Raw genomic sequence first — 26317 nt, forward strand, 5'->3', positions numbered from 1 at the left:
AGAAGTGCTGTACGCACAGTCAACAGTCCCTCCTCTCTTATTGGGGTTCAGTAACGTCAGCTGTTCCCCTGCTGTGTGTGTGGCAATCCCTCCTACCTCCTCCAACCTCCTCCTCCTCCACCTGCCCCTGGGCTCCAACACCGCCAGTTGCCGTCCAGAAGTGCTGTACGCACAGTCAACAGTCCCTCCTCTGTTATTGGGGTTCAGTAACGTCAGCTGTTCCTCTGCTGTGTGTGTGGCAATCCCTCCTACCTCCTCCAACCTCCTCCTCCTCCACCTGCCCCTGGGCTCCAACACCGCCAGTTGCCGTCCAGAAGTGCTGTACGCACAGTCAACAGTCCCTCCTCTGTTATTGGGGTTCAGTAACGTCAGCTGTTCCCATGCTGTGTGTGTGGCAATCCCTCCTACCTCCTCCAACCTCCTCCTCCTCCACCTGCCCCTGGGCTCCAACACCGCCAGTTGCCGTCCAGAAGTGCTGTACGCACAGTCAACAGTCCCTCCTCTGTTATTGGGGTTCAGTAACGTCAGCTGTTCCCCTGCTGTGTGTGTGGCAATCCCTCCTACCTCCTCCAACCTCCTCCTCCTCCACCTGCCCCTGGGCTTCAACACCGCCAGTTGCCGTCCAGAAGTGCTGTACGCACAGTCAACAGTCCCTCCTCTGTTATTGGGGTTCAGTAACGTCAGCTGTTCCCCTGCTGTGTGTGTGGCAATCCCTCCTACCTCCTCCAACCTCCTCCTCCTCCTCCACCTGTCCCTGGGCTCCAACACCGCCAGTTGCCGTCCAGAAGTGCTGTACGCACAGTCAACAGTCCCTCCTCTGTTATTGGGGTTCAGTAACGTCAGCTGTTCCCCTGCTGTGTGTGTGGCAATCCCTCCTACCTCCTCCAACCTCCTCCAACCTCCTCCTCCTCCACCTGTCCCTGGGCTCCAACACCGCCAGTTGCCGTCCAGAAGTGCTGTACGCACAGTCAACAGTCCCTCCTCTGTTATTGGGGTTCAGTAACGTCAGCTGTTCCCCTGCTGTGTGTGTGGCAATCCCTCCTACCTCCTCCAACCTCCTCCTCCTCCTCCACCTGTCCCTGGGCTCCAACACCGCCAGTTGCCGTCCAGAAGTGCTGTACGCACAGTCAACAGTCCCTCCTCTGTTATTGGGGTTCAGTAACGTCAGCTGTTCCCCTGCTGTGTGTGTGGCAATCCCTCCTACCTCCTCCAACCTCCTCCTCCTCCTCCACCTGTCCCTGGGCTCCAACACCGCCAGTTGCCGTCCAGAAGTGCTGTACGCACAGTCAACAGTCCCTCCTCTGTTATTGGGGTTCAGTAACGTCAGCTGTTCCCCTGCTGTGTGTGTGGCAATCCCTCCTACCTCCTCCAACCTCCTCCTCCTCCACCTGTCCCTGGGCTCCAACAACGCCAGTTGCGGTCCAGAAGTGCTGTACGCACAGTCAACAGTCCCTCCTCTGTTATTGGGGTTCAGTAACGTCAGCTGTTCCCCTGCTGTGTGTGTGGCAATCCCTCCTACCTCCTCCAACCTCCTCCTCCTCCTCCACCTGTCCCTGGGCTCCAACACCGCCAGTTGCCGTCCAGAAGTGCTGTATGCACAGTCAACAGTCCCTCCTCTGTTATTGGGGTTCAGTAACGTCAGCTGTTCCCCTGCTGTGTGTGTGGCAATCCCTCCTACCTCCTCCAACCTCCTCCTCCTCCACCTGCCCCTGGGCTCCAACACCGCCAGTTGCCGTCCAGAAGTGCTGTACGCACAGTCAACAGTCCCTCCTCTGTTATTGGGGTTCAGTAACGTCAGCTGTTCCCCTGCTGTGTGTGTGGCAATCCCTCCTACCTCCTCCAACCTCCTCCTCCTCCTCCACCTGTCCCTGGGCTCCAACACCGCCAGTTGCCGTCCAGAAGTGCTGTACGCACAGTCAACAGTCCCTCCTCTGTTATTGGGGTTCAGTAACGTCAGCTGTTCCCCTGCTGTGTGTGTGGCAATCCCTCCTACCTCCTCCAACCTCCTCCTCCTCCACCTGCCCCTGGGCTCCAACACCGCCAGTTGCCGTCCAGAAGTGCTGTACGCACAGTCAACAGTCCCTCCTCTGTTATTGGGGTTCAGTAACGTCAGCTGTTCCCCTGCTGTGTGTGTGGCAATCCCTCCTACCTCCTCCAACCTCCTCCTCCTCCACCTGCCCCTGGGCTCCAACACCGCCAGTTGCCGTCCAGAAGTGCTGTACGCACAGTCAACAGTCCCTCCTCTGTTATTGGGGTTCAGTAACGTCAGCTGTTCCCCTGCTGTGTGTGTGGCAATCCCTCCTACCTCCTCCAACCTCCTCCTCCTCCTCCACCTGTCCCTGGACTCCAACACCGCCAGTTGCCGTCCAGAAGTGCTGTACGCACAGTCAACAGTCCCTCCTCTGTTATTGGGGTTCAGTAACGTCAGCTGTTCCCCTGCTGTGTGTGTGGCAATCCCTCCTACCTCCTCCAACCTCCTCCTCCTCCACCTGCCCCTGGGCTCCAACACCGCCAGTTGCCGTCCAGAAGTGCTGTACGCACAGTCAACAGTCCCTCCTCTGTTATTGGGGTTCAGTAACGTCAGCTGTTCCCCTGCTGTGTGTGTGGCAATCCCTCCTACCTCCTCCAACCTCCTCCTCCTCCTCCACCTGTCCCTGGGCTCCAACACCGCCAGTTGCCGTCCAGAAGTGCTGTACGCACAGTCAACAGTCCCTCCTCTGTTATTGGGGTTCAGTAACGTCAGCTGTTCCCCTGCTGTGTGTGTGGCAATCCCTCCTACCTCCTCCAACCTCCTCCTCCTCCACCTGCCCCTGGGCTCCAACACCGCCAGTTGCCGTCCAGAAGTGCTGTACGCACAGTCAACAGTCCCTCCTCTGTTATTGGGGTTCAGTAACGTCAGCTGTTCCCCTGCTGTGTGTGTGGCAATCCCTCCTACCTCCTCCAACCTCCTCCAACCTCCTCCTCCTCCACCTGTCCCTGGGCTCCAACACCGCCAGTTGCCGTCCAGAAGTGCTGTACGCACAGAGCCAAACACCTCGCCAATGTGTTAGTGGGGTTCAGCACCGCCAGCTGTTCCCCTGCTGTGTATACGGCAACGTGTACTGCGACCGCCACGCAGTCACAACAAGTTTACTTTAAGGGAACCTGTCCCCCCCCCCCCCCAGGCGTTTGTTACTGAAGGAGCCACCTTGTGCAGCAGTAATGATGCAAAGGGAAAAAGTGCCTCTTTTCGTGGTGCTCCTTGCACATGCGGAACCTAACAGTTATGAAATGTGTCCCATCACAGCGTTAAACCGTCCGGTAGGTGGAACTTTCCTTTGTCGTGTGACGCAGCACAGCCATCATTTTTACCCCCTTGGCGCCGTGCGCCGCCTCCTCAGCGTTGTTTGAATCTGTCCCGGAGCCTGCGCTGTTAGGTTAGCCCTTGGCCATGCACACATTTTGCGCTGCCCGTCTTCTGACATCATTTGGTGTCAGGCTGGCTGCGCCTGTGCGGGTGCGCTGGCCGAGATCCCGCCTCGCAGTGTCGTCTAATGTAATCCCACCGCGGGCCTGCGATCCGTGCCCGTGCGCAGTGCATATCCTCGCCTCTCACTCCCCTCCCTACGGCTTCTTCAGACTGTGCGATGTCAGCTGGTCCCTAATAGCATGCCACGGCCGTGACACCGCACAGTCTGAAAAAGCCGTAGGGAGGGGAGTGAGAGGCGAGGATATGCACTGCGCACGGGCACGGATCACAGGCCCGCGGTGGGATTACATTAGACGACACTGCGAGGCGGGATCTCGGCCAGCGCACCCGCACAGGCGCAGCCAGCCTGACACCAAATGATGTCAGAAGACGGGCAGCGCAAAATGTGTGCATGGCCAAGGGCTAACCTAACAGCGCAGGCTCCGGGACAGATTCAAACAACGCTGAGGAGGCGGCGCACGGCGCCAAGGGGGTAAAAATGATGGCTGTGCTGCATCACACGACAAAGGAAAGTTCCACCTACCGGACGGTTTAACGCTGTGAGGGCACACATTTCATAACTGTTAGGTTCCGCATGTGCAAGGACCATAATTAAAAGAGCTAAGTTTACCTTTTCCAGCATTAGTGCTGTACACAATGGCTCTTTCAGCTACAAACGCCTGGGGGGGGGGGGTTAAAGGTTTCCTTTCAACTTGCTCGAGTGCAGGCTTCGGCCTACACTCCGCTCCCCCTGCTCCTCCTGCTGACCCTGGGCTCTAACACCGCCAGTTGGGGCCCGGTACTGCTAGCTGCACAGAGAAAAACACCAGCCAATGTGTCAGTGGGGTTCAGCACCGCCAGCTGTTCCCCTGCTGTGCAGCCGGCATCGTGTCCTGCGACCGCCACGCAGACACAACAGACCCAAAGCTGCCGCCAGTGCAGGCTTCGGCCTACACTCCCCTCCCCCTGCTCCTGCTCCTCCTCCTCCTGCTGACCCTGGGCTCTAACAAACCGCCAGTTGGGGCCCAGATGTGCTAGCTGCACAGAGAAAAACACCAGCCAATGTGTCAATGGGGTCCAGCACCGCCAGCTGTTCCCCTGCTGTGCAGCCGGCAACGTGTCCTGCAAAAGCCACGCAGACACAAGAACTGAAATTGAAGGGAACCTGTCCCCCCTCCCCCAGGCGTTTTTACGTTATCCAGCCACCTTGTACAGCGGTAATGCTGCATGTGTGCAAGGTGGCTCAGAAACGTATTCTCCTCGCACATGTGGAACTGAAAACACGTCTGCAATGTGTCCTCTGTGTGACCATTTAACCGTCCCGGTGGTGTGACTTTCCTTTGTAATGACACGCTGCAACCCCCTTGGTAGCGCTGCCCGTCTTCTGGCATCATTGTTTGGCTGGCTGCGCCTCTGCGGCCGCCCTGACCCACACAACGCCCCTCGGTGTCTTATTTATTGGGACTGCGAGGGTGTGTTTGATGGGCAGGAGCAGTGCATCAGTTCGCCTGTCCCTCCTCTCCTTCCGCCTTCTTCGGACTGTGCGGCTTCATGGCCGTGGCATGCGATAAGGGATCAGATGACGCCGCACAGTCTGAAGCGGGTGTAAGGACCCGAGTGTGAGAGGCCAACATATGTGCTGCGCCAGGCCCTGAATCCCAGCCCCGCAGTGTTTTGACAATGTTAAGACACTGCGGGGCTGGGATTCATGGTCATCGCGAAACGCACCGGCCGACATTAAATGATGTCAGAAGATGGGCAGCGCTAACAGCGCTAGGCCAGGGGATAACACGACAGCGCAGACTCCTGTACAGCAAATAACAACGCTCAGGAGGCTGCACCCAGCACCAAGGTGGGATTCTTGACATCTGTGCTGCGTCTCATTACAAAGGGAACTCGCACCTCCAACACAGTTTGACTGTATAAAGGGCTAAATGTTATACGTGTTTCATTCAGCGTGTGCAAGGAGCGAAATTAAAAGAGCAACCTTTGACTTGTGCAGCACTACTGCTGCATAAGCTGTGGCTCTTCTACTTTGTAACCCCTGAGGGGGGGTTAAAGGTTACCTTTGAAATTGGTTCAATTAGGCTTCGGCCTACACTCTGCTCCCCCTGCAGAGCCCTGGGCTCCAACACCGCCAGTTGGGGCCCGGTACTGCTAGCTGCACAGAGAAAAACACCAGCCAATGTGTCAGTGGGGTTCAGCACCGCCAGCTGTTCCCCTGCTGTGCAGCCGGCATCGTGTCCTGCGACCGCCACGCAGACACAACAGACCCAAAGCTGCCGCCAGTGCAGGCTTCGGCCTACACTCCCCTCCCCCTGCTCCTGCTCCTCCTCCTCCTGCTGACCCTGGGCTCTAACAAACCGCCAGTTGGGGCCCAGATGTGCTAGCTGCACAGAGAAAAACACCAGCCAATGTGTCAGTGGGGTCCAGCACCGCCAGCTGTTCCCCTGCTGTGCAGCCGGCAACGTGTCCTGCAAAAGCCACGCAGACACAAGAACTGAAATTGAAGGGAACCTGTCCCCCCTCCCCCAGGCGTTTTTACGTTATCCAGCCACCTTGTACAGCGGTAATGCTGCATGTGTGCAAGGTGGCTCAGAAACGTATTCTCCTCGCACATGTGGAACTGAAAACACGTCTGCAATGTGTCCTCTGTGTGACCATTTAACCGTCCCGGTGGTGTGACTTTCCTTTGTAATGACACGCTGCAACCCCCTTGGTAGCGCTGCCCGTCTTCTGGCATCATTGTTTGGCTGGCTGCGCCTCTGCGGCCGCCCTGACCCACACAACGCCCCTCGGTGTCTTATTTATTGGGACTGCGAGGGTGTGTTTGATGGGCAGGAGCAGTGCATCAGTTCGCCTGTCCCTCCTCTCCTTCCGCCTTCTTCGGACTGTGCGGCTTCATGGCCGTGGCATGCGATAAGGGATCAGATGACGCCGCACAGTCTGAAGCGGGTGTAAGGACCCGAGTGTGAGAGGCCAACATATGTGCTGCGCCAGGCCCTGAATCCCAGCCCCGCAGTGTTTTGACAATGTTAAGACACTGCGGGGCTGGGATTCATGGTCATCGCGAAACGCACCGGCCGACATTAAATGATGTCAGAAGATGGGCAGCGCTAACAGCGCTAGGCCAGGGGATAACACGACAGCGCAGACTCCTGTACAGCAAATAACAACGCTCAGGAGGCTGCACCCAGCACCAAGGTGGGATTCTTGACATCTGTGCTGCGTCTCATTACAAAGGGAACTCGCACCTCCAACACAGTTTGACTGTATAAAGGGCTAAATGTTATACGTGTTTCATTCAGCGTGTGCAAGGAGCGAAATTAAAAGAGCAACCTTTGACTTGTGCAGCACTACTGCTGCATAAGCTGTGGCTCTTCTACTTTGTAACCCCTGAGGGGGGGTTAAAGGTTACCTTTGAAATTGGTTCAATTAGGCTTCGGCCTACACTCTGCTCCCCCTGCAGAGCCCTGGGCTCCAACACCGCCAGTTGGGGCCCGGTACTGCTAGCTGCACAGAGAAAAACACCAGCCAATGTGTCAGTGGGGTTCAGCACCGCCAGCTGTTCCCCTGCTGTGCAGCCGGCATCGTGTCCTGCGACCGCCACGCAGACACAACAGACCCAAAGCTGCCGCCAGTGCAGGCTTCGGCCTACACTCCCCTCCCCCTGCTCCTGCTCCTCCTCCTCCTGCTGACCCTGGGCTCTAACAAACCGCCAGTTGGGGCCCAGATGTGCTAGCTGCACAGAGAAAAACACCAGCCAATGTGTCAGTGGGGTCCAGCACCGCCAGCTGTTCCCCTGCTGTGCAGCCGGCAACGTGTCCTGCAAAAGCCACGCAGACACAAGAACTGAAATTGAAGGGAACCTGTCCCCCCTCCCCCAGGCGTTTTTACGTTATCCAGCCACATTGTACAGCGGTAATGCTGCATGTGTGCAAGGTGGCTCAGAAACGTATTCTCCTCGCACATGTGGAACTGAAAAAACGTCTGCAATGTGTCCTCTGTGTGACCATTTAACCGTCCCGGTGGTGTGACTTTCCTTTGTAATGACACGCTGCAACCCCCTTGGTAGCGCTGCCCGTCTTCTGGCATCATTGTTTGGCTGGCTGCGCCTCTGCGGCCGCCCTGACCCACACAACGCCCCTCGGTGTCTTATTTATTGGGACTGCGAGGGTGTGATTGATGGGCAGGATCAGTGCATCAGTTCGCCTGTCCCTCCTCTCCTTCCGCCTTCTTCGGACTGTGCGGCTTCATGGCCGTGGCATGCGATAAGGGATCAGATGACGCCGCACAGTCTGAAGCGGGTGTAAGGACCCGAGTGTGAGAGGCCAACATATGTGCTGCGCCAGGCCCTGAATCCCAGCCCCGCAGTGTTTTGACAATGTTAAGACACTGCGGGGCTGGGATTCATGGTCATCGCGAAACGCACCGGCCGACATTAAATGATGTCAGAAGATGGGCAGCGCTAACAGCGCTAGGCCAGGGGATAACACGACAGCGCAGACTCCTGTACAGCAAATAACAACGCTCAGGAGGCTGCACCCAGCACCAAGGTGGGATTCTTGACATCTGTGCTGCGTCTCATTACAAAGGGAACTCGCACCTCCAACACAGTTTGACTGTATAAAGGGCTAAATGTTATACGTGTTTCATTCAGCGTGTGCAAGGAGCGAAATTAAAAGAGCAACCTTTGACTTGTGCAGCACTACTGCTGCATAAGCTGTGGCTCTTCTACTTTGTAACCCCTGAGGGGGGGTTAAAGGTTACCTTTGAAATTGGTTCAATTAGGCTTCGGCCTACACTCTGCTCCCCCTGCAGAGCCCTGGGCTCCAACACCGCCAGTTGGGGCCCGGTACTGCTAGCTGCACAGAGAAAAACACCAGCCAATGTTTCAGTGGGGTTCAGCACCGCCAGCTGTTCCCCTGCTGTGCAGCCGGCATCGTGTCCTGCGACCGCCACGCAGACACAACAGACCCAAAGCTGCCGCCAGTGCAGGCTTCGGCCTACACTCCCCTCCCCCTGCTCCTGCTCCTCCTCCTCCTGCTGACCCTGGGCTCTAACAAACCGCCAGTTGGGGCCCAGATGTGCTAGCTGCACAGAGAAAAACACCAGCCAATGTGTCAGTGGGGTCCAGCACCGCCAGCTGTTCCCCTGCTGTGCAGCCGGCAACGTGTCCTGCAAAAGCCACGCAGACACAAGAACTGAAATTGAAGGGAACCTGTCCCCCCTCCCCCAGGCGTTTTTACGTTATCCAGCCACCTTGTACAGCGGTAATGCTGCATGTATGCAAGGTGGCTCAGAAACGTATTCTCCTCGCACATGTGGAACTGAAAACACGTCTGCAATGTGTCCTCTGTGTGACCATTTAACCGTCCCGGTGGTGTGACTTTCCTTTGTAATGACACGCTGCAACCCCCTTGGTAGCGCTGCCCGTCTTCTGGCATCATTGTTTGGCTGGCTGCGCCTCTGCGGCCGCCCTGACCCACACAACGCCCCTCGGTGTCTTATTTATTGGGACTGCGAGGGTGTGATTGATGGGCAGGATCAGTGCATCAGTTCGCCTGTCCCTCCTCTCCTTCCGCCTTCTTCGGACTGTGCGGCTTCATGGCCGTGGCATGCGATAAGGGATCAGATGACGCCGCACAGTCTGAAGCGGGTGTAAGGACCCGAGTGTGAGAGGCCAACATATGTGCTGCGCCAGGCCCTGAATCCCAGCCCCGCAGTGTTTTGACAATGTTAAGACACTGCGGGGCTGGGATTCATGGTCATCGCGAAACGCACCGGCCGACATTAAATGATGTCAGAAGATGGGCAGCGCTAACAGCGCTAGGCCAGTGGATAACACGACAGCGCAGACTCCTGTACAGCAAATAACAACGCTCAGGAGGCTGCACCCAGCACCAAGGTGGGATTCTTGACATCTGTGCTGCGTCTCATTACAAAGGGAACTCGCACCTCCAACACAGTTTGACTGTATAAAGGGCTAAATGTTATACGTGTTTCATTCAGCGTGTGCAAGGAGCGAAATTAAAAGAGCAACCTTTGACTTGTGCAGCACTACTGCTGCATAAGCTGTGGCTCTTCTACTTTGTAACCCCTGAGGGGGGGTTAAAGGTTACCTTTGAAATTGGTTCAATTAGGCTTCGGCCTACACTCTGCTCCCCCTGCAGAGCCCTGGGCTCCAACACCGCCAGTTGGGGCCCGGTACTGCTAGCTGCACAGAGAAAAACACCAGCCAATGTGTCAGTGGGGTTCAGCACCGCCAGCTGTTCCCCTGCTGTGCAGCCGGCATCGTGTCCTGCGACCGCCACGCAGACACAACAGACCCAAAGCTGCCGCCAGTGCAGGCTTCGGCCTACACTCCCCTCCCCCTGCTCCTGCTCCTCCTCCTCCTGCTGACCCTGGGCTCTAACAAACCGCCAGTTGGGGCCCAGATGTGCTAGCTGCACAGAGAAAAACACCAGCCAATGTGTCAGTGGGGTCCAGCACCGCCAGCTGTTCCCCTGCTGTGCAGCCGGCAACGTGTCCTGCAAAAGCCACGCAGACACAAGAACTGAAATTGAAGGGAACCTGTCCCCCCTCCCCCAGGCGTTTTTACGTTATCCAGCCACCTTGTACAGCGGTAATGCTGCATGTGTGCAAGGTGGCTCAGAAACGTATTCTCCTCGCACATGTGGAACTGAAAACACGTCTGCAATGTGTCCTCTGTGTGACCATTTAACCGTCCCGGTGGTGTGACTTTCCTTTGTAATGACACGCTGCAACCCCCTTGGTAGCGCTGCCCGTCTTCTGGCATCATTGTTTGGCTGGCTGCGCCTCTGCGGCCGCCCTGACCCACACAACGCCCCTCGGTGTCTTATTTATTGGGACTGCGAGGGTGTGATTGATGGGCAGGATCAGTGCATCAGTTCGCCTGTCCCTCCTCTCCTTCCGCCTTCTTCGGACTGTGCGGCTTCATGGCCGTGGCATGCGATAAGGGATCAGATGACGCCGCACAGTCTGAAGCGGGTGTAAGGACCCGAGTGTGAGAGGCCAACATATGTGCTGCGCCAGGCCCTGAATCCCAGCCCCGCAGTGTTTTGACAATGTTAAGACACTGCGGGGCTGGGATTCATGGTCATCGCGAAACGCACCGGCCGACATTAAATGATGTCAGAAGATGGGCAGCGCTAACAGCGCTAGGCCAGGGGATAACACGACAGCGCAGACTCCTGTACAGCAAATAACAACGCTCAGGAGGCTGCACCCAGCACCAAGGTGGGATTCTTGACATCTGTGCTGCGTCTCATTACAAAGGGAACTCGCACCTCCAACACAGTTTGACTGTATAAAGGGCTAAATGTTATACGTGTTTCATTCAGCGTGTGCAAGGAGCGAAATTAAAAGAGCAACCTTTGACTTGTGCAGCACTACTGCTGCATAAGCTGTGGCTCTTCTACTTTGTAACCCCTGAGGGGGGGTTAAAGGTTACCTTTGAAATTGGTTCAAGTAGGCTTCGGCCTACACTCTGCTCCCCCTGCAGAGCCCGGGCTCCAACACCGCTAGTTGCTGTCCGGAAGTGCTGGCTGCACAGAGCCAAACACCTCGCCAATGTGTCAGTGGGGTCCAGCACCGCCAGCTGTTCCCCTGCTGTGCAGCCGGCAACGTGTCCTGCAAAAGCCACGCAGACACTTGCTCTTGGACCTTCTGCTCCCCATCCTGGTTCCAGTACCGTCAGCTGGTTCCGGGCAGAGCCTTTGGCTTAGGTGCCTCCCTTTGGTATCCGAGTTCCACCAACGTCAGGTGGTCCTTGGTAGTGCTTTCAGGCACGGGTACCTCCTGCTTAGTAACCGGGTTCCAGTAACGTCAGCTGGTCCTCGGTAGTTCCATTGGCTCTTGGACCTTCGGCTACCCATCCGGGTTCCAGCACCGTCAGCTGGTTCTCGGCAGTGTCTTTTGCTCTTGTACCTTCTGCTCCCCATCCTGGTTCCAGTACCGTCAGCTGGTTCCGGGCAGAGCCTTTGGCTTAGGTGCCTCCCTCTGGGTATCTGAGTTCCACCAACGTCAGGTGGTCCTTGGTAGTGCTTTCAGCACAGGTACCTCCTGCTTAGTAACCGGGTTCCAGTAACGTCAGCTGGTCCTCGGTCGTTCCATTGGCTCTTGGACCTTCGGGTAGCCATCCGAGTTCCAGTTCCATCAGCTGGTTCTCGGCATTTTCTCAGCCTTCTTGTACCTTCTGCTACATTTCCAAGTTCAAGAGACTAAACACGATGACCCGGAAGACCACCCCTAAGATGACGACGACACCAGAGACGACAACCACCGTGATGACGATGACCCTGGAGACGATGACCCTGAAGACCACCCCGATGACGACGACCCCGGAGACCACCCCGATGACGACGACCCCGGAGACGACGACCCTGGAGACGACGACGACCTGGAAGACCGAGAAGCAGAAGAACAAGAGGCTGCAGAACAAAGAGCAGAAGGACATTAAGCATAACACAAAATATCAGAGCAAAAAATATTATGTAAATTATAAGCAGAAGAAGACTAAGCAGTGTATGGGGGTGAGTCCGTTCCTCCTCGTGGTGCCCCTGGATAAAGCCTGATGCTGCAGGCCAAACTGAACGCGGACAAATGTAACTGTTTTGTGACAGGCAGAACGGAAGGTGTAATCTTCAAACTTTTATAGATAACAACTACGGGAATGCCTGTCACAAATAAGAATATGATGAAGAAGTAGAATATGATGAAGATAATAGTAAACTAAAAACAATATGAACAATGTAACCCAAAAAATAATAGGTAGAAGATGAAGAAGAAGATGAATAAGGTGAAGAAGTTGATGTCAAAGAAGCTGATGATGAGGATAATTAAGAAGAAAGCGTGGGAGAAGTAAAAAAAAAGGTGAAGGGCGTGGAAGCAGTGAAACATCAATATCTGACATTAAAAAAAAAATTAACATAGTCAAATTTTTTCTAACGCCGAACGTCATAAAAAAAAACGCAAAATCCTGCTATTCTATTACATTGGGCTAAACCTCTGTGCCTTTAATATCTCCGCCACGTCCCCCAATACATCCTACATTATTCTTAGTTGTTTTCCTTCATGTAGAATGAACCTACAAGTGTATAAAGGGTTTATTTTAATTCCGATATTTTCGTCCCATTGACTTGCATTGGGATCGGGTATCGGTATCGGATTAGATCCGATACTTTGACGGTATCGGCCGATACTTTCCGATACCGATACTTTCCGATATCGGAAGGTATCGCTCAACACTACTCCTTAGATTAAATTCAGAAAGAATGTCATGCACATGGCAAAGTGCTCTTAGTATGCTTAGTAAGCTTCAGCACCAGTATCAACACTACAGGATAGGGTTGAGCGACTTTTAGTTTTTTAGGATCGAGTCGGGTTTCGCAAAACCCGACATTGTCAAAAGTCGGGATCGAGTGAAATCGGCCGATTATCGCGAAAAGTCGGGGATCGAACGAAACACGAAACCCAATGTAAGTCAATGGGGAATCAAAGTCGGCAGAGAGTGGAGGACAGGAAAACACCAACAGTGCCCATTTTAATGTCAAAAACATCAATTCTTGTCACTTAAGCTTGTGAATCTTAATTTACCTTATAATAATAGTTAGGCATTGAAAATTGGGGGTCATTTGGCTAAAGTTGTGGGGAGGGGGGTAGGGCTGGCTCAAGTTTTTTGTGGGCCCAGGAAATGCGGACTACATCACGGCGGTGGAGCCAGGAGAGGTAAGTATTAAAACTTTGCAAGTGCTGTGATCCTGAGCAAGCAGGGGGGCCCACTTGTTCGCATTGGCACTGGCACAGGGCCCCTCAAAGTACGGTGGTGTGTTTGACTGCGGGGGCGCCTCCCACCGGCACAGACCCTTTTGCTTACTATGAGGGGCCCTGTGTCAGTGACATCGCCAACAAGTATGCTCCCCCACCTGATGAAGGAACCTGCACTTTCATCTGCACCTTCCTTTTTGTCCCCGTGTAAGGTGGTATAGTATGCGGGAAGGGGAACCTGACTTTCAGCAGGGTCAGATTCTGGCTGTGTAGAGTGCAAGGGGATTGTAGTGGTCTGGGTCAATGTACCAGCAGACTCATCTAGCAGTGGCTGGGCAATGGGCAGGATGAGGAGGAAACACAGATATAGTCCCAAAGAATAAAGTAGGCTAAATGCAGTTCAAAATTGGTAACAGGAGTAAACAGGCGGCACTGGTTTGTCCATTGGAGGAGAACACCAAGCAGCGGCAGACACCGTTAGTAGGCCCAACCAAACAAGTAGGCCAAATGCAGGTTAATATCTGATATAGGCCGAAAGCCTGAAAATTGAAGCTCAGCTATATTCAGTGGAGGAGACAAGCAAAGAGCGGCAGACACCGTTACTAGGGCCCAACCAAACAAGTAGGCCAAATGCAGTTTCATGTGTTATGTAGGCCGAAAGCCTGAAGATTGAAGCTCAGCTTTGTTCTGTGGAGGAGAAAAGCAAGGAGCGGCAGACACCGATACTAGGGCCCAACCAAACAAGTAGGCCAAATGCAGTTTAACATTTCCTATAGACCGAAAACCTGAAGATTGAAGCTCAGCTTTGTTCAGTGGAGGAGACAAGCAAGGAGCGGCAGATACCATTACTAGGGCCCAACCAAACTAGTAGGCCAAATGCAGTTTCATGTGTTATGTAGGCCGAAAGCCTGAAGATTGAAGCTCAGCTTTGTTCTGTGGAGGAGAAAAGCAAGGAACGGCAGACACCGTTACTAGGGCCCAACCAAACAAGTAGGCCAAATGCAGTTTAACATTTCCTATAGACCGAAAGCCTGAAGGTTGAAGCTCAGCTTTGTTCAGTGGAGGAGACAAGCAAGGAGCGGCAGATACCGTTACTAGGGCCCAACCAAACTAGTAGGCCAAATGCAGTTTAATATCTGATGTAGACCGAAAGCCTGAAAATTGAAGCTCAGCTATATTCAGTGGAGGAGACAAGCACGGAGCGGCAGACACCAATACTAGGGCCCAACCAAACAAGTAGGCCAAATGCAGTTTAAAATTTCCTATAGGCCGAAAGCCTGAAGATTGAAGCTCAGCTTTGTTCAGTGGAGGAGAACACCAAGAAGCAGCAGACACCGTTAGTAGGCCCAACCAAACAAGTAGGCCAAATACCGTTTAAAATTTCCTATAGGCCGAAAGCCTGAAGACTGAAGCTCAGCTTTGTTCAGTGGAGGAGACAAGCAAGGAGCAGCAGACATCGTTACTAGCGCCCACTCTTTGTACAGAGTCAGACTGAGCGAGACGCTGGGACCGACATCTCCACTGAGCAGGCTCCACTGCGGCAGGAGAAGAATGGGAAACCGCAGCGGAGATGGCCCGAGATTCCCCCTGTGCAGAGGCGGGAACTCGACCCCTAACAGCAGATACAGTTAGTAGGCATAAATAAGAAAGTAGGCAAAATGCAGTTCAAAATTGGTTAGTGGAGTATACAGGCGGCATAGCTTTGTTCAGCGGAGGACAACTGTAATAAGTGGCTCAGGCAGACAGAGTAGGCCTACAATTAAAAAAGGTGGCTAATTGCAGTTCAAAATTTGTAATAGGAGTACAAAGTCGGCATAGCGTGGTTCAGCGGAGGAGGACAAGTGTAATTAGTGGCTCTGACACACTGAGTAGGCATAAAATAAAAAAGAACGATATATGCAGTTCACAATTGGTAAGAGGTGTACACAGGCGGCCTTGCTGGGTTCAGCGGTGGAGGACAACTGTTGTGAGAGTCTGACACAGTTACTAGGACAAAACAAATAAGTAGGCTAAATGCTGTTCTACATTGGTAAGAGAAGTACACAGGCAGCCTAGCTTGTTTCAGGGGGGGGACAGTTGTAATGTGTGGTGCCGACAGACAGACAGAGGCCTAACCTAAAAAAAGGTGTCTAAATGCAGTTCAAAACTGCTAGCAGGACTAAGCAGATGGCCTAGCTTGTTTCATCGTGGGAGGACAACTGTTATGAGAGGCTGACACAGTTACTAGGCACAAAGAAGTAAGTAGGCTACATGCAGTTCACAATTGGTAACAGGAGTACAGAGGTGGCATAGCTTTGTTCAGCGGAGGTCAACTGTTAGAAGTGGCTGACACAGTTAGTAGGCCAAAATACTAAAGTGGGCTAAATGTCAGCCAAGGAATTGGTCATAAATAAACTGGTGGAATAGCGAGGTACAGGGGTGGGCTTCTCTGCAGAGTTGCAGACAGGGGTAGTTGGCCAAAGTATTAAGGGGTCTAAATGGAGGCCAGGGCCCCTGTATATTTTTGCTATCATCTATCATTGCAACAAATTTGTTATGGCAGTGCCATTTAAGGATTTAACAGCACAGACTACACAGTGGTGGGGCAGGGAGAGGTAAGTTTTTCAAGTGGTAGAGCACAGTTCGAGCTGGGGGGAAAACTCTCTCGTGGGCGGTGGTACTGGCCCAGGGCCCCTCATATTATGGTGGTGTGTCTGATGTTGGTTGTACACCACCACCATCAGAGACACTTCACTGTACTATGAGGGACCCTGTGCCAGTGCCGTGGCCCAAGAGTGGGCACACCCACCTGTCCAGGCAAACGGCACTCGCACGGGTGTTTGCGCCACGTTGTGACCACGGCCCTGTGGGGGGAGTCAGCCCATTTAGGGAGGTATACAAATGGCCTATGGTGGACATTCGGCACCTGCAAATGGCGGAATTGGAGCAGTCAGTAAGAGGAGGCCAAAAACAATAAATTTTTCTGGCAAGCTACGTGTCAGCAGGGGAAGGTGGGGCAAAATAATTTGAAATCCATGATTGGTTCATTTTAATGAAGGTTAGATCATCAACATTTCGGGGAGCCAGACGTGTCCTTTTTCGGTCAGTATTGAAGCAGCAGCACTGAAGACTCTTTCTGAGAGCACACTAGCAGCTGGGCAAGCGAGCTCCTGTAATGCATATTCTGCCCATTCGGGCCAGGTGTCTAGTTTAGATGCCCAGTAATCTAAGGGGAATGACCTGTGAGGGAGAACATCGATAATGGCGGAAAAATAGTTGGTAACCATACTGGACAAATGCTGTCTCCTGTCACTTTGAATCGATGCAGCAGTACCTGTCATGTCTGCGGTCATTGCGAAATCACTCCACAACCTGGTGAGAAATCCCCTCTGTCCAATGCCACTTCGGCTTTGTGCTTCTCTAGCACCTCTGCCATGTTGCCCCCTACAGCTTGTGTGAGAACCATCAGCACCGCTGTGTGCTGGGAATGGCTGAACCAAATGATCTACAAGAGTTGCTTGTTTTGTAGCCAATATTTTCTCAAGGTTCTCATGTGGCATGATATTTTGTAATTTGCCTTTGTATCATGGATCCAGGAGGCAGGCCAACCAGTAGTCGTCATTGGTCATCATTTTGATAATGCGGGGTCCCGTTTTAGGATACGCAAGGCATACTCTGCCATGTGGGCCAAAGTTCCAGGTGTCAATTCACTGCTTGTGCTGGGTTGAGGAGCACTTTCTTGAAAATCTACATCACTTGTGGCCCGCAAAAACCCTGTACCTGACCTTGCAATGCCACCAGTTTCTATTGCCCCCTGAGAAGCATCCTCCTCCCATAAATATTCAGCCCCATCATCCTCCTCCTCCTCCTCTTCATCCACACCTCGTCCTGGAGACTTCCCTGACCAGACAGTGGCTGACTGTCATCAAGGCTTCCCTCCTCCTCGGCAGCAGACGCCTGCTCCTTGATGTGCGTCAAACTTTGCATCAGCAGACGCATTAGTGGGATGCTCATGCTTATGATGGCGTCGTCCGCACTGACCAGCCGTGTACATTCCTCAAAACACTGAAGGACTTGACAGAGGTCTTGGAGCTTCCACCACTGCACACCTGACAACTCCATATCTGCCATCCAATTGCCTGCCCGTGTATGTGTATCCTCCCACAAATAAATGACAGCATGCCCCTGTTCGCACAGCCTCTGAAGCATGTGCAGTGTAGAGTTCCACCTTGTTGCAATGTCTATTATTAGGTGGTGCTGGGGAAGATTCAGCGATCGCTGATGGTTAAGCATACGGCTGGAGTGTACGGGCAACCGGCGGATGTGCGAGCAAAGTCTGCGCACCTTCAGGAGCAGGGCTGGTAAATCAGGGTAATTCTTGAGGAAGCACTGCACCACAAGGTTCAAGGTGTGAGCCAGGCAAGGTATGTGTTTCATTTCTGAAAGGGCTGTGGCAGCCATAAAATTCCTTCCGTTATCACTGACTACCTTGCCTGCCTCAAGATGTACACTGCCCAGCCACGACTGAGTTTCTTGCTGCAAGTACTCGGCCAGTACTTCCGCGGTGTGTCTGTTGTCGCCCAAACACTTCATTTGCAGCACAGCCTTCTGACGCTTACCACTAGCTGTTTCATAATGGGACACCATGGGTGCAACACTGGCAGCTGCGGATGGAGTGTTCGTGTGACTGAGCTCTGTGGATGAGCTTTCGCTTGTGGAAGAGCAGGAGGAGGTACAAACGCCTACAGCAAACTGTTTCATATACCGTGGGCTAGGCAGAACCGTGTCACTATGGCTGTCCCCTGTGGACCCTGCATCCACCACATTAACCCACTGTGCCGTGATGGACACGTAGCATCCCTGGCCATGCCTACTGGTCCATGAATCAGTTGTTAGGTGCACCTTTCTACTGACCGTTTGCCTCAGTGCATGAACAATGCGTTCTTTGACATGTTGGTGGAGTGCTGGGATGGCTTTTCTCACAAAGAAGTGTAGACTAGGTAGGTCATAGCATGGTACTGCGTAGGCCATCAGGGCTTTGAAAGCTTCGCTTTCAAGCAACTGGTAGGGCATTATCTCTAACGAGATTAGTCGAGCAATGTAGCCGTTCAAACCCTGTGTACGCGGATGAGAGGAAGAGTACTTTCTTTTCTTATCTAGAGTCTCTTGTAGGCTGAGCTGGACTGGAGAGCTGCATATGGTGGAACTAGCGGGGGTGGTGGTGGACATGGCAGATTGAGAGAGGCTTGGTGATGGTATTGTTGATGTGGGCCTACCTACAGTGTTTCCAACAAGAACCTTGTGATTCCCTGACTGCTTTGGCTTTGCGACAATACATCCACATTTATTACTGGTGGTGCCATAACCGGTGGGCTTCCAGTGAGGGAAGCAAAGTTGCGTTGCTGATTAACTTCAATATCAGCAGGTGCATCAACAGTACGGGAAGTTTGTTAGTTAGTCCTTGCTTCCAAGTGCTTGCTGGTTAGATGTCTACGCATGCACGTTGTATTTAAACTTTGTAGATTCTTCCCTCTGCTAAAGGTCTTGGAGCATTTCTTACATATAACTTTGGACTGATCATCCGGATCTTGGTTAAAAAATTGCCACACTGCACTCGTCCTGCTATGGAATACCTTTTCAGGCTTTGCATGCCGTGCTACTGTCACCGGATTGCAATGCTGTCCTACACCTGTTGTGTTTTTGACACACGTTTTGGGCCTGATGCGGGCCTGCCAGATGACAGCTTTTGCGATGTAGATGGATGCAGCAGATCATCCTCCTCCGCTTCTGAGCTACAGGCAGCGGAACCCTCTTCCCCCAATGACTGCCAATCAGGGTCAACAACTGGGTCATCTACCACCTCCTCTTCATTGTCATGTGAACCGTCCTCTGTGTTAATGTGTAAGGTGCTATAGCGTTCGGGACTGGGCACCATAGTCTCATCAGGGTCAGATTCAGGCTCAGTACACTGCGAGGGCAAAGTAGTGATCTGAGTCAATGGAACAGCATAATAATCAAGCTGTGGCTGTGCATCTGTGCACTCCATGTCCAATTCATCCTGTAATGGGCTTTTAACAATTTCCCTCTGTAACCCAGGCATGGTATGTGTAAAGAGCTCCATGGAGTAAAGTGTAGTGTTGCCTGCCGCATCATTCACTTTTATTTTGGGTGAAGGACACAAGGAAGCGACTTTTTCCAGACCTGGAGCAGCCACTGACGACTCGCTGGTTTTAGATTTCGAAGCTTCTGAAGAGGAGGTGAAAGAGCTAGAGGCTGAGTCAGCAAGGAAAGCCAGAACTTGTTCCTGCTGCTCCGGCTTTAAAAGCTGTTTTCCGACTCCCAAATAAGGGAGCCTTCGAGGCCTTGTGTAGTCATACAATGACGCTGCCTCAACACCTCGAGCCTTTGGTGCTATCTTGCTTTTCCCAGTACCACCAGATGCTCCACTACCACCATCAGTACCAGCTGGCAACCACCGCCCACGGCCTCTTCCACTAGACTTCCTCATTTTTGCGGAAATGTTACCAATATAAAAACCGTTATAAGCTACTGTTAAACAAGGTAGAAGATGTATATTAACTTTTGGAGAATTTATATCTCCCTTTTTTGGAGGGAAGACTGCAGGAAAAAACAGGCCCTGTGTATTACACCACACAATGTACAAGGCAGAACGTGGCTGGCAGATATACGCCAAACAGAACTCACGTAGATCCACTAAGTGGCAATTTAAAGCTCCCTTTTTTTTGTGGGGGGGGAGACTGCAGGGGAAAACAGGCCCTGTGTATTACACCACACAATGTACAAGGCAGAACGTGGCTGGCAGATATACGCCAAACAGAACTCACGTAGATCCACTAAGTGGCAATTTAAAGCTCCCTTTTATTGGGGGGGAGACTGCAGGGAAAAACAGGCCCTGTGTATTACACCACACAACGTACAAGGCAGAACGTGGCTGGCAGATATATGCCAAACAGAACTCACGTAGATCCACTAAGTGGCAATTTAAAGCTCCATTTTTTGTGGGGAGAGACTGCAAGGGAAAACAGGCCCTGTGTATTACACCACACAATGTACAAGGCAGAACGTGGCTGGCAGATATACGCCAAACAGAACTCACGTAGATCCACTAAGTGGCAATTTAAAGCTCCCTTTTTTTGTAGGGGAGACTGCAGGGGAAAACAGGCCCTGTGTATTACACCACACAATGTACAAGGCAGAACGTGGCTGGCAGATATACGCCAAACAGAACTCACGTAGATCCACTAAGTGGCAATTTAAAGCTCCCTTTTTTTTGGGAGGGGGGCACTGCAGGGAAAAACAGGCCCTGTGTATTACACCACACAATGTACAAGGTAGAACGTGGCTGGCAGATATACGCCAAACAGAACTCACGTAGATCGACTAAGTGGCAATTTAAAGCTCCCTTTTTTTGTGGGAGGAGACTGCAGGGGAAAACAGGCCCAGTGTATTACACCACACAATGTACAAGGCAGAATGTGGCTGGCAGATATACGCCAAACAGAACTCACGTAGATCCAATAAGTGGCAATATAAATCTCCCTTTTTATGTGTGGGACACTGCTGCAAAATTCAGGCCCACTGTATTACACTTCACAGTATAAGTGGCAGAAAGTGGCTGGCAGATATACGCCAAACAGAACAGACGCAGATGCACTTAGTGGCAATATAAATCTCCCTTTTTTTGTGTGGGACACTGCAGCAAAAAAAAAAACAGGCCCACTGTATTACACTACACAGTGTAAGTGGCAGAAAGTGGCTGGCAGATATACGCCAAACAGAACTGACACAGGTGCACTTAGTGGCAATATTTATCTCTTTTTTTATGTGTGGGAGACTGCTGCAAAATTCAGGCCCACTGTATTACACTACACAGTATTAGGCTGGTTTCACATTTGTGTTTTTTGCCGCTGTGTTTTAGCGCAAAAAAAGCTTGCGTTTTTTTTCCTATATTTAACATTAAAAACGCATGCGTTTTTTTGGTATGCGTTTTGCCGCGTTTGACGACGCATACGTCGTTTCTATGCTTGCGTTTGGTTGCAGAAATGCAACATGTAGTAATTTCTAGAGGTGTTTTTTTGCCGCAAAAAAACGCATGCGTTTTTTTGAGGCAAAAAAACGTATTGCTGTCTATGTAAACGCATGCGTTTTTAAGCACATGTGTTTAGTTGCGTTTTAAATGCATGTGTTTCAATAGAAAAAAACAAGAATACACACTGATAAGCCACCCCCCACCATTTAGGTGATAAAGGATCCAAACCCTAACCCTAACCCTAACCCATAAGCCACCCCTCACCATCCAGGTGATAAAGGGATCCAAACCCTAACCCTAACCCTAACCCATAAGCCACCCCCCACCATCAAGGTGATAAAGGGATCCAAACCCTAACCCTAACCCATAAGCCACCCCCCACCATCAAGGTGATAAAGGGATCCAAACCCTAACCCTAACCCTACCCCTAACCCTAACCCTAACCCTAGGGATCCTAACCCTAACCCTAACCCTAACCTTAGGGATCCTAACCCTAACCCTAACCCTAACCCTAGGATCCTGCCTGTAAGGCTCGAGGTCATATGAGGACATCCAGCAGAGGGCGCATCACCACGAATGAAGGTAACTACAGGTCATTGACCTACATTACCTTCATTCCCTGGGGTTTTACAGGCACGAGCACAGCTGCATTATAGCAGAGCTCCTGCCTGTAAAATATTTTAACCCCTTCAGATGGATTTACATCGTGGGACGTTACAGATCTACGGAAGGTATGTATATTGTTGGTTTATTATTTTTAATTTGTTACAGAACGAGGGTCTTCAGCTGGATTAAGAGAATAATAAAATATTACAACAACCTGTGTGTTTATTTCATTAAAATACTTTGCAATATTGTGTGTGTGTTTTTTTAAACCATTTCATACAATTGGATTAATAATGGATAGGTGTCATAATTGACGCCTCTCCATTATTAATCTGGCTTAATGTCACCTTACAATAGCAAGGTGACATTAACCCTTCATTACCCCATATCCCATAGCTACACGGGAGTGGGAAGAGAGTGGCCAAGTGCCGGAATAGGCGCATCTTACAGATGTGCCTTTTCTGGGGTGGCTGGGGGCAGATGTTTTTAGCCGGGGGGGCAATAACCGTGGACCCTCTCCAGGCTATTAATATCTGCCCTCAGTCACTGGTTTTACCACTCTGGCAGAGAAAATTGCGCGGGAGCCCACACAATTTTTTTCTGCGATTTAACCCTTAAATTTAATAGCTACAGCACTGAAATTTTGCACATACACACTACTAACATTAGTAGTGTGGAATATGCAAAAAAAAGGGGGATATGACATGGTACTGTATGTAAACCATGTCTCATATCATGTCGGGTTTAGGCAGGAGAAATGAAAAGCCGGCAATTGAATTACCGGCTTTTCTGCTATATCGCGCTGAAGTAAATATAAATATATATTTATATATATATATATATATATATATATATATATATATATATATATATAAAAATGAAACCCGACTTTGGAGCGAAGACCGCCGACCCGATCCCACAGTGAGATTGGGTCATGTTTCACGAAACCCGACTTTGCCAAAAATCGGCGACTTTTGAAATTGGCCGATCTGTTTCGCTCAACCCTAATCCTAACCCTAACCATAACCCTAACCCTAACCCTAACCCTAGGGATCCTAACCCTAACCCTAACCCTAACCCCAACCCTAGCTATTTCTATTTATAGTGGGTTTTCTAGATGATTTTGATGATTGGCAGCTGTCACACACTTCTCAGCATGCGTTTCAAAAACGCAAATGCAGGAAAAAACGCATGTAAATGCGTCAAAACGCAGCGTTTTTTAACGCATGAAAAAACGCATGCGTCTAAAAGACGCAGCGTTTGCACGCGTTTACATGCATTTTTTTCACCACCTGCATTTGCATTTTAAACGCTGCGTTTTTAAACGCAAATGTGTGGCAGAAAGTGGCTGGCAGATCTACGCCAAACAGAACGGACGCAGATGCACTTAGTGGCAATATAAATCTCCCTTTTTTTGTGTGGGACACTGCAGCAAAAAAAAAAAACAGGCCCACTGTACTACACTACACAGTATAAGTGGCAGAAAGTGGCTGGCAGATATACGCCAAACAGAACTGACACAGATGCACTGAGTGGCAATATAAATCTCCCTTTTTTGTGTGGGACACTGCAGCAAAAAAAAACAGGCCCACTGTATTACACTACACGGTATAAGAGGCAGAAAGTGGCTGGAAATATATATAAAAAAGGGACTGTACTACAATAACAATCTCCCTACAATGATCTCAGGACAAGTATGGCAGCCAGCAATAAAAAGGACTGCTGCACGCAAAAGTGTGGACAAATAAACAATAGAACTGTGCAGAAAGGAGCAACAGGACTTTTGCTTTTAAAAAAGCAGTTGGTTTGCACAGCGGCGTACACACAGCAATGCAGCTATCAGGGAGCCTTATAAGGCAGCCTTATAAGCTACAGAGCTGATGCACAGAAATCTATCCTCCACTGTCCCTGCAAAGAAAAGGTGGTGTTAGACAGTGGAAATCGCTACAGCACAAGTGGTTTGGGGGTTAATATTTCCTCCCTAACAATATCCCTGCTTCTGACGAAGCTGCAGCAACCTATACCTATGCTCAGATCGGCAGAAGTAAGATGGCGGTCGGTGTGCACGCCCCTTTATAGCCCCTGTGATGCCGCAGAAAGCAAGCCAATCACTGTCATGCCCTTCTCTAAGATGGTGGGGACCGAGACCTATGTCATCACGCTGCCCACACTCTGCGTCCACCTTCATTGGCTGAGAAATGGCGCTTAAAGCATCATACGAAACGCGACTTTGGCGCAAAGATCGCCGACCGCATGGCTTATCCCACGCTGGGATCGGGTCGGGTTTCACGAAACCCGACTTTGCCGAAAGTCGGCGATTTTTGAAAATGTCCGATCCGTTTCGCTCAAACCTACTACAGGACTCTTTGTTATACTGTACACACACATACTTGCACAATCTCTCTCTCCTTCCAATATGAACTGTTACAGAGCAATGCAATGGCATCAGTGTTCCAAGTCAGGGGGTGCTTGTTCGTTTATAACCACTGATGATGTCAAACAGCCAGCCAATCAAAGCAATGCCACTATCAGATGGCTATGGCATTACATAAGTTGAAGTGAAGGACAGCATCCAATCAAGGTGAGAGTGAAAAAAATCTTCTTTGTAGTGCCATAAAATGCGACGTTTCAACCCAATTGGGTCTTTATCATGCTTGATAATGACCCAATTGGGTTGAAACGTCGCATTTCATGGCACAATAAAGAAGATTTTTTTCACTCTCACCTTGATTGGATGCTGTCCTTCACTTCAACTTATGGTATGTGCTCTTCCACCTGGGTCCGGTGGATATAGGACGGGCATCCTCGGCCTCTGTTCCTGTTATACTTTGTCAGATGTGCTGTCGGCCTTGCATTTATTTTTGGGCTATGGCATTACAGTGACATGCAGTTAATCCTCAAAATGCTTATTGGCTTTGTAATAGGTGCAAAACATGAGGGGCAGGGATTCAAGTTTGAAATCGAGCACTGCCCAATGCTTGCCGATTAACAAGCACATCATAGCACCCACCTACTCAAGTGATATCAGAGTATCACTGAGCACATTCGCTCATCCCTAGTATTCAGTGCACACAGGCTTTCCTATTATTGATATAGAATCTTATCAGCAGCAGCTGCGATTTCCTATCTAGGTAGGAGGGAAAGGAGGAGAGTGGAGATCTACCTGTAGCTCCTCCCTCCTCCATTTACATAAAATTGTATTAGTAACAGCTGCCATCTCCTATGTCAGAAATGGGAAAGTCTGTCTTCATTGAATGCAGATTTCACCTTAGAATTAAGCATTTTGATACTGACTGATCAATTTTGGCAGCATTTTTGCAGATTTCACTGCTAAAATATATTAGAAAGTTGCTTACTTTCATGTGTACTATTAATTTATTAAATAAAAATTAAAACAACATTTAAACATTATTTGACATTTGGGGTCTAGATGAAAGCTGATGAGGAATTAAACATTCTGCAACAATTAGGATTGTGAGATCTATTCCCAGTTTACATTTTTTTTGTATTATGAAACTGAAAGTATTCGATTCTTACCAAATTCTATAATCTAAAGTTTAATTTGGCAGAATGAAACAGTTACAAGCTTTCCTATAAACTGTTATTAAAATTAAACATAAATAAATAAATCCTTGTTTAGATGTTGTTTTGCATATATCAGATGCTGAATTTTTGAGGACTCAGGAGAGGTTTTCTTCTGATGACCCTTCCATGAAGGCCATATTTGTGCAGATATCTTTGAACAGTAGAAAAATGTACCACAACCTTCTTTCTGAAATTTTTTTGCAGTCAAGCAGAGTTTCTGATGCCTTACTATACTCCCATGAGAATCCTATAACTTCCACCACAGGCCACCTACTCATATGATGCCATTATGGCAAATTACCCTTTTAAGAGCAGTTTTCCTTACTAACCTCTAGATGCATTATCAACTTTGATCCTGATCATATTATTTACACCTTAAAACATCTTGGATAGCTTTTACCTATATGCAGATACCATAGGTCCTGTGGTCATATACCTTGTGTGTTAATTTAAGCTTTTCTGCACTTTCATTTTTGCAGCAGTGTCCAATTTTTTAACCCTGATTATATGTATACTAGACTGTGGCCCGATTCTAACGCATCAGGTATTCTAGAATATGCATGTCCCCGTAGTATATGGACAATGATGATTCCAGAATTCGCGGCAGACTGTGCCCGTCGCTGATTGGTTGAGGCAACCTTTATGACATCATCGTCGCCATGGCAACCATTATGACATCTACGTCGATACTGTGCCCGTCGCTGATTGGTCGAGGCCGCCAGGCCTCGACCAATCAGAGACACGGGATTTCCATTATGACATCATCGTCGCCATGCTGTGCCTGTCGCTGATTGGTCGAGGCCTGGCGGCCTCGACCAATCAGAGACGTGGGATTTCCAGGACAGACAGACAGACAGACA

The sequence above is a fragment of the Ranitomeya variabilis genome, chromosome 7, assembly GCF_051348905.1.
Source record: "Ranitomeya variabilis isolate aRanVar5 chromosome 7, aRanVar5.hap1, whole genome shotgun sequence".
Lineage (NCBI taxonomy): Eukaryota > Metazoa > Chordata > Amphibia > Anura > Dendrobatidae > Ranitomeya > Ranitomeya variabilis.